We start from the raw sequence: 11,446 nt of genomic DNA on the forward strand, positions 1-11,446 counted from the left end.
GCCCCCCGTGCGCCCCGGGTACTGTCCGCTGCTGCTCCTCGGTTTTGGCCGCGTCTCCAGCGGCTGCCAGCGCGGTCCGGTGTTTCGGGCGCAGCGGTGCCAGCTATCGGACACGGGGACGGAGCTCCGCCGAGCGCCTCACCTGCGGAGCGGAGCACCCAGGTGCTGCGCACCGGGGCGCGGGGAGCGGAGCGGAGCCCCGGCCGGTGCCCCGGCACCGCAGAGAGAGGGTGCCCGAGGCTCCCCTGCCCGCTCCCCGTCCTGCATGCTCCGTCCTCCTGCGCTGCAGAGGGCTCCGGTGGGAAAACGCTTGTCCCTTAGGGAAGCGTAATGTTTGTAAAATGTTTGCTATCAATTAGTGGGTAGCTCCGCTCGGCTCGGGTTTGCGCTCTGCTAACTCGGCTCAGGCAGGGTCTCAGCCCCGGCTACCAAATGCCAGGAACACCGTGCAAGGGGCTTTTTGTTCTCCTAGACTGCCTGGTGCGATTTGCGGGAAACATATATGAAAGCTCACAATTGCTGGCGATTTTTAAGTGGATTTTGGTAAATCATTGAAATCTTTTTTCTTACTTTTACTGTGTGTACTTTGGCAATGATCTCCTCTCACTGTGTTTTTCATCCTGGGTATGATAACTCTGCCATTGAAGTCAATGGCAAAACTCCCAATTGACTTCAGAGGAAGGCAATTATGGTCAATATGGAATGAAAGGGACTGGGCAGAAGATGGAGAGATGGCAAAGTGAAAGAGATGTACAAAAGAAACTTCATCTTAGAAAGCAGCATGCTAACCGAAGAGTTTTAGCAGCGCAGTGTCAGAATTGTCTTCCAGATTTTCATTGCCACTTTGCACTGGAGAATACTAGAAAGATTTCTCGATGTGTTGAAAATCAAGTGGGCTGAATCCCATTGTTTTACCCAGATATTAAAACACATTATGTAGTAACTGATACTTTTTCCAGTATATCTTTTTTCTCACTAAAAAGTTGGAAGCAGCCGGAGACAATTATGTGGGCTCTCATTGACTTCAGTGGCCTGTGGATCAGGCCCAGAAAGGCACAACAGAGAAGTAACAAGAGAACTGTAGTACAGTTTGTAAGAAAAGGTGTTGCATAAGCATTTAACTCATGAACACCCTCCCTCTAGAGAGGAGAAAAATCTAAATGTACATTAATTTTTCATCCCATTTTATCCAACTCTTTCACAGCACAGATACAAATAAGAAAGAATGCTTCTGATTAATAATTAAAATGCCCATATTCATATGGATTACAAAGAAGATTTTATGCAAAAAAAAATTCCATTAGCAAATGGAAGTTCTAGTTCACAGAACATCCTCTGTTCAGTGCAGTATTTAGATTGGGAGCAGTCAGATATATAATGAAGCACCAAATACAAATATTGATATTCAAATGGCAAAAGCTAGACTTATTCCTGTAACCTGACTAACCACTCTCAACTGCTTGAAATGCCTTAAAGAGGAAAGTGTGATTTTTAATTTTTTTTTCCAAATCTGAGTGTTGAAAAAACACCCAAGACCCCTACCCCCCCACTGAAATTGGTCAAAAACTTATCAAGTATCAAAAATATGCCCATACTCATGAACAATGTGACTATTACATTGATAAGTGTGTTGGGGTGGCACTTGGCTGGATGCCAGGAACTCACCGAAACCATGTTGTCACTCTCCTCAACTAAACAGGGGAGAGAAATGTAACAAAAAGCTCATGGGTTGAGATAAGGACAGGAGAATCATTCAGCAGTTACTGTCACGTGTGAAACAGACTCATCTTGGAGAAATTTGTTACCAGAGTAGGAAAACAAGAAATAAAAGCTAAATGTTAAACATCCACTCTTTCCCTTCCCCTCTCATCCTCCTCTCTACCCCCTCATTCTTCTTCCCAGGCTTGTCTTGACACCCTTATTACCTACCTCCTTCCTGCCAGTGGTTCTGGGGGATGGGGAATGAGGGTTGTGGTCAGTTTATCACATGTTGTCTCTGCTGCTCCTTCCTCCCCAGGAGGAGGATTCCTCACACTCTTCCCCTGCTTTGGTGTGGTGTTCATCCCACAGAAGATGGTCCGCCATGAACTTTTCCAACAAGTCCTCCCATGGGCTGCAGTTCTTCATGAGCTGCTCTAGTGTGGGTCCCTTCCACAAGGTGCATTCCTACAGGTGCAGACTGTTCCACTGTGGGTCTCCCACAGAGGGACACTACTCCAACGTGGGGTTCTTCCTCCACAAGGCCACAGGTCCTGTCAGAAGCCTGCTCCAGCATGAACTTCCCAAGGGGTCACAGTCTCCTGGGAATATCCACCTGCTCTGGCCCAGGCTCCTCCATGGGCTACAGGTGGATCTCTGCTCTACCATGAACCTCCATGGGTTACAGAGGGACATCCTGCCTCACCATGCTCTGCGCCACAGGCTTCAGGGGAATCTCTTCTCCGGCACCTGGAGCATCTCCTCCTCCTCTTTCTCCACTGACCTTGATGTCTTCACAGCTGTTGCTCTCACACATTCTCAGTCCTCTCTGTGACTGCAGTTTCTGTTGCCCACTCTTCTCTCTGGCTGCAGTTTCTGTTTCTCAGGCCCTTTTTCTCCCTTCTTAAATCTGTTATCCCAGAGGTGCTGCCACCGCTGCTGATGGTGCTCAACCTTGGTCAGCAGTAGGTCCATCTTGGAGCTGGCTGGCATTGGTTCTGTAGGACACAGGGAAAGCTTCTGGCAGCTTCTCACAGAATGCACCCCTGTAGCCCCAACCACTAACAAAATGCAATACAAGAATTAAAAAAACGGTCTTAGTTATGGTCCAATAATGATATTTCCCTTTTAAGTACAACTTTGTGTTAATAGGCAAATATAAAAACAAAGTTTGAAGTGCTGTACCTCTCGTTCAGCTTTTTTTGCAGGCATCTGATAGAATTGCCATTGAAGTGAACTGAATGTGTCACTAATACTTAACTGTGAAAAGATTAAGATGTTCATGTTACAGCGGGAAAAAAAGCCTGCAAAATGGACAAATGCTGCACTGATTATCTCTTCTCTGCTTGCAAATCCATAGGCAAGATAGACAACTCATTCTTAAAATGTCAGATTGGAAGTTTCTTTCTAATTTTCCTGTGAAATATTTTATCTTGTGCCATATATGGAAATTAAGGGTATGTATTTTATGGGACTTTACATGGAGTAAAATTTTGTTTTGAGCTACTTTGTTAACATATTATAATGCCACAACCTTTTTTTGTTGACAATATTTCTATTTCAAGTCAAATGTGAAAAATATGTTGATTACTTCAGTATTAAGAGGTTTGTATTTTTTTAATTGGGGGGTATGGCAGGGTGTGATGATGGTACTTTTTTTTAGGATCCAAAGCAATGCTCTTTTCTTTCTTCAATGAAAAGGGTCAGCAGTTCTATAAATGAAGATACTATTTGAATAAATCTTTGGGTTCATCTGAGAGCCATTGTTTGGAATTAATGGGTTTTTTTTTTTCATTTTGATGTTTTAATACTTCTCCTAAAGATGTGTATGGATATTCAGACAGATCTTGTGGACAGCATCTCCAAAACAGAAATTTAGGTTTTTTAGGCTTACCCATAACTGAAGAGTATATAAGATCTAAGGCACAGTTGAATGAAGCCAGATAATGAACTATCAGGAAACCCCAGAACATGATTCTGAATAACCATTACTCACTTTCAGCAGCTTTATAAACCTCATCCTGTTTTGAGGAGTAAATGCTGTTCCTCTTTACTCAGATGAATATTTCAAGACTGTTTTTTCCGTCCCTTGCCTGACTCTGAAACATGTTTATGCCCTTGTAATGCTATGGTTGTTAGGTGAATGGTAGCAAGCATTTACAGGTCTCTTGGCATTTGAATCTAGTAAGCAACATTACTGGGATTCTTGAAAGTCACCTGAATTTTTTCATTTCTACACCTTTAAGAACATTTTCAAAACAAATTTTATTGTTAGTCTCAGAACACATTCATTGGATAATTTATTTAGGACTATATTCTTCTATCCAACAATTTAAGAACAAAAGCCTCCACTGTAGCTCAAATCATTCAAAATATTGGTTTTAGGTTATACATTGTACATATGGAACCTGGCATGTAAAGCAGATGGTATGTAAAATTATGCATAGCATGTCTGGAGAGCCATACAATATCTAAATGCAGTGCAACAGAACAAGGAAGGAGTGCCACGTGCAACTTAAAATACCAATCACTGGACTATGTCTAGTCTCAACTGTGCTTTGCTTTCATCTATGTGTATGTATTTGTGTGTGTGTGTTCAATTTTCTCTTACGGCAGCCAGGACATTTCCTTGATAATATGATCTTCCTTAGAAAAGCATGTAGACTGAAATGATATGCTACTGGCTAAATGAAATAAAAAGATGGATATACAAGAAAAACTAGCTTAGTTTGGTTTGGGTGCAGAATACAAATGCATGGAAATTTAAAAAAAAGAGAAAAAAAAAATCAATAACAGAAATTTCGATCTTTTAAGGCAAATGGTCAGACATCACTTACTACCAAGACTGTGTTTTTCTATGTCATTTACGCTCTTGGCTTGCCCAACACAGCAATAGCACTTAACAGTACTTCTGTCCTGTTGCTAAATACTGTGTTAGCTCCTCTCTCTCTCTCTTTCTCTCTCTCTCTCTCTCTCTCTAGTATTCCAAGTTTGTAAGCACAATTTTTTTCCTGAACAAACAAGCATTACTGTGCTTTGTTAACACACTCAAATGAAAAGGTAATTGCAGAAAGATTCACATCAGCAAAATCCTTAAATAAATATTAGTCTTTAAGCATGTGCTGACCTCAAGGGGACCTAATCACATTTTGTTGAACAAAGATGCTTTCGTGATCAATGACCATGAAAGGTAATAATTCTCCCAAGTTTATTCAAACGTGTAAATCTGGGGTAATAAAATTTTGTCAGCACCAGATAACTTTACGTTTAACTTTCTGGGGAAAATCTTTAAATATTTCTACTTTTTCTTTTAATGTTTTGTATACTTTAGAAGTACTGGAAGCAATTAACTGTTTTAAAATGGGTTGCGTAGCTGTACTCTTTCAAATTTTTATTCAAAATGAACTTTTGTAGATAAGATGTGAAGGATGACTTTTATAATGAGGGACTACTGCAAAGTGAACTTTACATATACTAATGAACTAACACTGCACAAGGTAGACTTTAATAGCCAGTTCTGTAAGATTCAGACATTTTTTCAAGGAGACAAATTGAAGGAATGTTTCCATAGTTAAGCTGTTGAATATCCCAAAACAAAAGATTTTTAAGGTACTTGATATACAAAATTTTACACTAGAAAATAAGTAAATAAATAAATAGATAATTTCTGTACTTTTTGTTCGCTAACCCTCTTAGTCCTTATGCATTTTATTTTTTGCAAGAGTGTTGCTTGAGAAAATACAGCTTTGTGTCTGGGGGACTAAAGGAATACATTTGTCCTCATACATTACAGAACAGCATCTAACAATTTATTTCCCTTTTGGAAATGAAAGAACTTTTATCCATTCAAATCACTGTAATACAATCTTGTATTATAATGGCTTGAACAATCTTGACTGCACACAGTTGCTGAAGTCTCCAAAGGACTGTCATAAATAAAGCTATTAGACTTTATTATAGCAGACACATATTCAGAGTCTACCAAGGGATGACTAGATTTAACATTACAGCAGAAAATGGTAAAAAATATCTGTGAATTACCAAAAAATATTGGTAAAAGGACTTAATAAACTGATTTATAATACATATATATGTGCTACTTTTCTTTTAAAGTATGCAAATACCACATTAATATTAATGAATTACTGTTATGTAGAATTAAGTGAAAAATGAGATGACAAATAAGGGATTTATCCTCTACAACAAGTGTTTAAAGTTGCTCAGCAGTGTATAAACTTTCTGCACTAACTGATGGACATTCAACCTACATCAAAACCTCCCTTTGCAACCTGACATTGCTGCTGTGATGACAGCCTTAGAAAACTGGCATCTCATGAGAGATAAGTCAGTTTAAATCAATGGAAATGGATTTACACTGCATCCTGGATTCTTTGCAGACAGGTTTGTTTTTATTTTTCCTCTTACTGTTATAGAAGGCATTACTTTTGCCAGGTTTGGAGACAAAAATGAGTTAGGCAAAACCCTGAATGAACTTGGAAACAAATTTGGAAATGGTGAAAACACAGCAAAATGAAGTAAAAATATATATAAGGATGCGTTATATTGTTGGGGTTTTTTTGAGGGAGAAAAGTGCACTCTTTTATGAAAGATCCCTGAGACAGAAGTAAGACATAAAAAAAGTGCAACCGAGGTTAAAAATAAAACTATGAAAGTTGAGTTACCTAATGTGTTCTGGCCATGGGAGAAGTAACTAAAGCTGACATAACGACAGGATGGGAGCCTCAAAAGAAGGCTAAAGCCAGAAAATAACCATTTCCCATGTTGGAAATCCAGATGGCCCTAACAGATTTTGTGTGCATTTGTATACACATTTATCTGTGTGTATACATGTGCATACATATATACTTTTTTTCTTTTAATATCCCAATCTGTATAATGCCCTACTTTGTTACTGACTGATTTCCTCATCCCAGCAGGGATTTGCTGGCTCTTCTTCTGTCTGACCATGAAGTTATAGAGGAAGATTTGATAACACAGTAAATAGCTAAGAGTGGTTAAATTGTTTCCTGAAGGTAAAACAGTAGAGTCGAATGGTTCTCCTGCAGAATGTTTTAAACCCAGGGCTATAAATAAGAGGCAGTGATGTTAAAGCAAAACAAACAAACAAAACTCCCCAAAAAACCCCAAGCATCCAACTAACCAAAAAACCCCGAAAAAGTAATCAAATCCTGAAAAAGGACAAAACAAAGTGAATCTTTATTTTAGAGTCTGCAGACAAGTTACATTTTGTCCTGAAAAACATGAATCTGAACAATATTTTTCCAACTACAGGCTAGTGTCATCTACAATCACAGTCAAAGTCTTCCTGTTTAGACTTGAAAAATCAACTACAGTCTTACACCAGAGAAATAAAAAATATTTTCTGTGGATGTCTTGTGGAGCTTATAGGAAAACTGAAAATGACAATGGAGCAGAGGAGTATTTAATACAATGTTTTATTTAATGCAGTAAATAAATATACCATTTTTTCATATAAAATTTTGATGCTGAAAAAACTGTTGAATGGATTGAGTGGAGTTAACTTTGGCATGATGTCAGAAGGAAGATCTGAGAAAAAAAATTTTAGATAATTTGCTGATGCATGTCCTCACCTTTGTAAGTATAAATAATATCAGAAGAGGCAGAAAATCCTTCCTCTTTATAATTTCACATTCCTGCCTCTTGTAAAAGGATTAATCTCACATCTAAAGTAAATCAGATTTGCAGCAGGAAAAAAGTCTGCCAATGTAGAATCTATCAGTATAGTCAAACAACATGTCTTTATTTGTCTTCTGTTGGAAAATTACATTCCTGAGTGGTGATGCACAATCTGTATAAAATAATCTATTATAATCTTTTTGGCAAATAATTCTGAAAATGAAAATATGGCTGATAAGCTTTTTACCAACCACAGAGTTTCACTCAGAGGTCGAAAAGATTTGAGGGGAACTAGTGAAAAATTTGTCCTGCAATTAGAACTTCTCAGTGTGCACATCAAAAAAATCTGGTTACCACTGACATTGCTAGCTGCTCTTTCAGCATGCTTCAGGTATGGCAAAAATCACGGGCTTCAAAATGTCAAACTGTGCAAAATGGAACTCAGAATATGGAACTCAGGCCTTCGTTTCGATGTGCCCAAAAACATGCTTCATTTCTCTGGTTGCTTTCCCAGCAGTTCCTTCAGGACTGCTGCCTGGCTGCCAGTGAAGTATATTTAGGTGAGCGTGAGGCAACATCTCTTTCCTCCCTTATATATTGGGCCTATAGTGCTGTGACTGCCCTTGCTTCCCTCCTGGTGGCAAACAAAAGGACTATTTATGGTGCAGATGCCTCAGAGAGGTTTTTGTATACCTCCACCTTACACAACTTAATAGCAAGAAACAACAAAGGAGGAATTTAATGACAGAAGCTTTACTTGTGAGCTTTACCCTTGAACGGAAATTATTTTCTTTAACAAAAATGGATTGAAAAGGTTTATCTGTCATTAAGATTTGTCATCTTTCTTGTGTCACGATGCAAACTAGAAACTTTTGCTTTGTTTCAGAGACAGAGAATATGTTTTTTAATGATAGTGTATAATTTTTATTATTTTTTTTTTTGTGGAAGCAGGAAAGTATTTCAATGAGAAAAAGAGGAGAAAGACAAGAAAACAATAAAAATATTTTCTAAACTTTCAAGCAATTTTTCTTTTACACAAAGAAAATGTACCTGAATAATGCCTCTTTGTTACTCATCACCTTGAAAGAATCTCTATTAAATTTAAAAAAACTAATTTTTCAAATGTCCATTCAGAATGAATAATTTTTTTTTTTAATCGTATAAGTCTTGTGTTTGAAGATATTTCAGTCAGGTCTTAAGTAAAACTTGAAGCTGGTTCAAATTTCTTTGAAATTTAGGTTTATCTGACATACAAGTTAAATTAAAATTAAGTTGTCTGTAGAAAAGACGTATTTTCATACATTTTCTGTGCACTGTGATAATATATTAATTAAAAGGTATAGTTTTCATTTTTCCTAATCTATAAGTTGATTTTCTTATGAAAATTAGAAAAAATAAAAAACTGAAAGAAGTCCCCAAAATATTGACACAAAGTTCTTGATCTGTCCCTAATACTTTATTTGCTTCCAAAACTTTGAAGACTAAAACTTTTTCAAGTTCAGAAAAAATCGTTTTAAGAGCTCCATACATTTTTCCTGATGAGGAGAATAACCCCTTCCCCATTTCCCACTAGACATGACATTGTATGTCATTAGCCTAAAATGGTTTCAGGCTAATGGATAAAATAGAAGTATTAGGAAGGTAACCTGGTGATTTCTTTGAAAGGTACTTGCTTAGTGGAGGTTGATTAATTTATTCTTGAATATATTGAAGAAGACTTTGGGTGAGAAGAGAAAGAAAGAGGAAAGGAAGTGTCTCTTTGCCATAACAGAAGACAGCAGTGAGTGCGAAATTAAGTGTGTCTTTTTAAAAACTTTTGAGAGGAAAATGCCCTACAGCTAAACAATATATAGGCTCAGGATGTATGTTTAAAATGTGGCAGCTGGGAAGAAATCTACTTTACTCAGCGTTGAGTTTGAGTACCTTAAGTTGCAGGCATGTTGTTGATGTGAGCTGACGCGTGTCAGTAAGTGGTGCTCGTGGGCGAGACAGCTGCCTCCAGACTGGGCTGTGCCTCAGCACCAGTGCGCTGGGTCAATATGGAAAGCACAGCATGGAGAGGCAGCGCAAATCCCCGGCACGCTGGGAGACCAGGAGCTGGCCACTCACGTCTGTTTATCCCCCAGGGACACAAGAGAACAGATTTGTCAGGGTTTGTCTCTTTTATTCCAGTAATTATGAGAGATTAATTGGGAATGTTTGCTGTTGGGAGACTAATTGGGAATGTTTGTTGTTTACGTGTTTGTTTGTTTTATTTTCCTATTACAGCTGCATTTCTGCTGCTTGCCTGTAATTTCTACAAATAAATTGAATGATGCAAGGCCTCCCTCTAGCCTGGAGGCCAGCTAAGCACGGCCACTTCCATATGGTTAAGCTCCCTTAGCCTCCCATGCACAAGCTTCATCTAGTCTGCCTCTTGGGAAAAGCCCCAAAGCTGGGCTAGTGCCCTAGCTGTGCCCAGGAAACCCTTGGGAGACAGCTGGTCAAGTAGCCAAGATCAAAAGAGTGTCAGGGCAGGCCCTGACATTTTATGTTCTAGGAGAAAAAATAGTTTCAGGGCATGAATTCGTGCCCTACTATTATTTAACTCATTTCCATAGATGTACTTAGTATTATTTAGGTCAGTGTGACTCCAAACACATAGATGCTGTTTATTCACTTTACTTATTAAGAATGAACTCAGTTGATTTAAGTGGTGCTACTACAGCACAGCATGATATTTTTACATATAGTGTAACAGGGGCTTAATATTTGTTTGTAGCCAGTCATTAACTGTGGAATAAATAATAATATTCTGAAAACAGGGGAAGATTTAAATGTGGTAAAATGTTTTTGAAAATGATGGCTACCCTTCTGCATACTTTCCTGCATTACTTATAGTTACATTTCTTATCAAATGCTGGGGTCATTTTGTCCAGAAATTGTTATAGGAAATTTATTATCTATTTACAGTGTATTTGTTTTTGGAAATTTATATAATGTTGAAAAATCTGTTTTTTCAGAGGTACAAAAAAGTGAGGGTACTAGAATTTCTTTTAAAAGATGCATTACTAGTTTTTGCCAAGAAAGCAAACAGACACAAAAATCCTTATTTGGTGACTATCAGTATTCTGTGTCAAGAAAACAAAAATAATGACATAACTTTTAGGGTGGGGTTTCAGAAATCAAAATCCTTTGAGCTTTAAAACATACACCTTTTAGCTAGCTGGAAGTTATGCTTACACAGGATATCTGGATACAGTTTAATATGTAGTTGAATGACAGTGGGCTAATTACATGAGAAAAATAGTATTTAATTTAATTAGTGGGGCAAAAAACCTTTCATTTCTAGTGAATCATAACAATTTTTTTATTTCTTGATTTTTAACATCACTGTGCATCTTTTGCAACATCTGCAAGTCACTCTTTCTAATCTTTCTTCATCTTTTGTTGTGAGTTCTTGTGAGGTATTATTATTCCTTCACTGATGCAGGATAGCACAACTTCAAAAACAATGAATTAGTCTGGGTGTGGATGCATTGAAATGCTGCCTAGAAGGGACTCTGCTTCTTGGCATAGACCTACAATATCAGTTTTGTGGTTCATGAGCTGCATATGTAAATTACAGTGCTCTTGGGGGAAAGTTACCTATCAGAGAGCTAATAATTGCCCATCAATGGTAAAATAATTGCCTCCAAATGCTGTGACCCCAGGTGTGTGGTAAGACTGAATCTCAGGGGGAGGGTCATGAGGTCCCAGTGCCTTCTCTGGACATTATTTCCAGTTAAGGTTTCAGCAAGCTGCATTTAATACCTCTGGAGGTTTCAAATTAGGAGAAAGAACAAATCTAAATATTTTAACCATTTCTTTCTCTAAGTGATGCTTTTAGCAGAGTTTCAAGGAGTCTGATTTAATTACTACATAAGCACACATATAATGAACTTGGTCTACCCAGCTTAAAATAAAAAAACCCTGTGTCTGAATCTGATAAATAGTCAATAGTCAGATATCAATAGCTTTATTATTCAGTAGGAGCTATTAAGCTTGACCAACAAAAAAGTGAAGACTTTTTTAGAAAATTGAAACTTAACAAAGCATACCAGGATTTTTG

At 38.0% G+C, this 11,446-nt stretch overlaps 1 pseudogene; it reads left to right on the forward strand.

Moving 5' to 3' along the window:
- Nucleotides 1-1,672: 1,672 nt before the first annotated feature.
- Nucleotides 1,673-2,785, forward strand: LOC148184670 (uncharacterized; annotated as a pseudogene).
- The last annotated feature ends 8,661 nt before the right edge of the window (nucleotides 2,786-11,446 follow it).

Source organism: Pseudopodoces humilis, chromosome 3 (genome assembly GCF_049639895.1).
Source record: "Pseudopodoces humilis isolate 2021_Gansu_Grassland_sample_001 chromosome 3, ASM4963989v1, whole genome shotgun sequence".
Classification (NCBI taxonomy): domain Eukaryota; kingdom Metazoa; phylum Chordata; class Aves; order Passeriformes; family Paridae; genus Pseudopodoces; species Pseudopodoces humilis.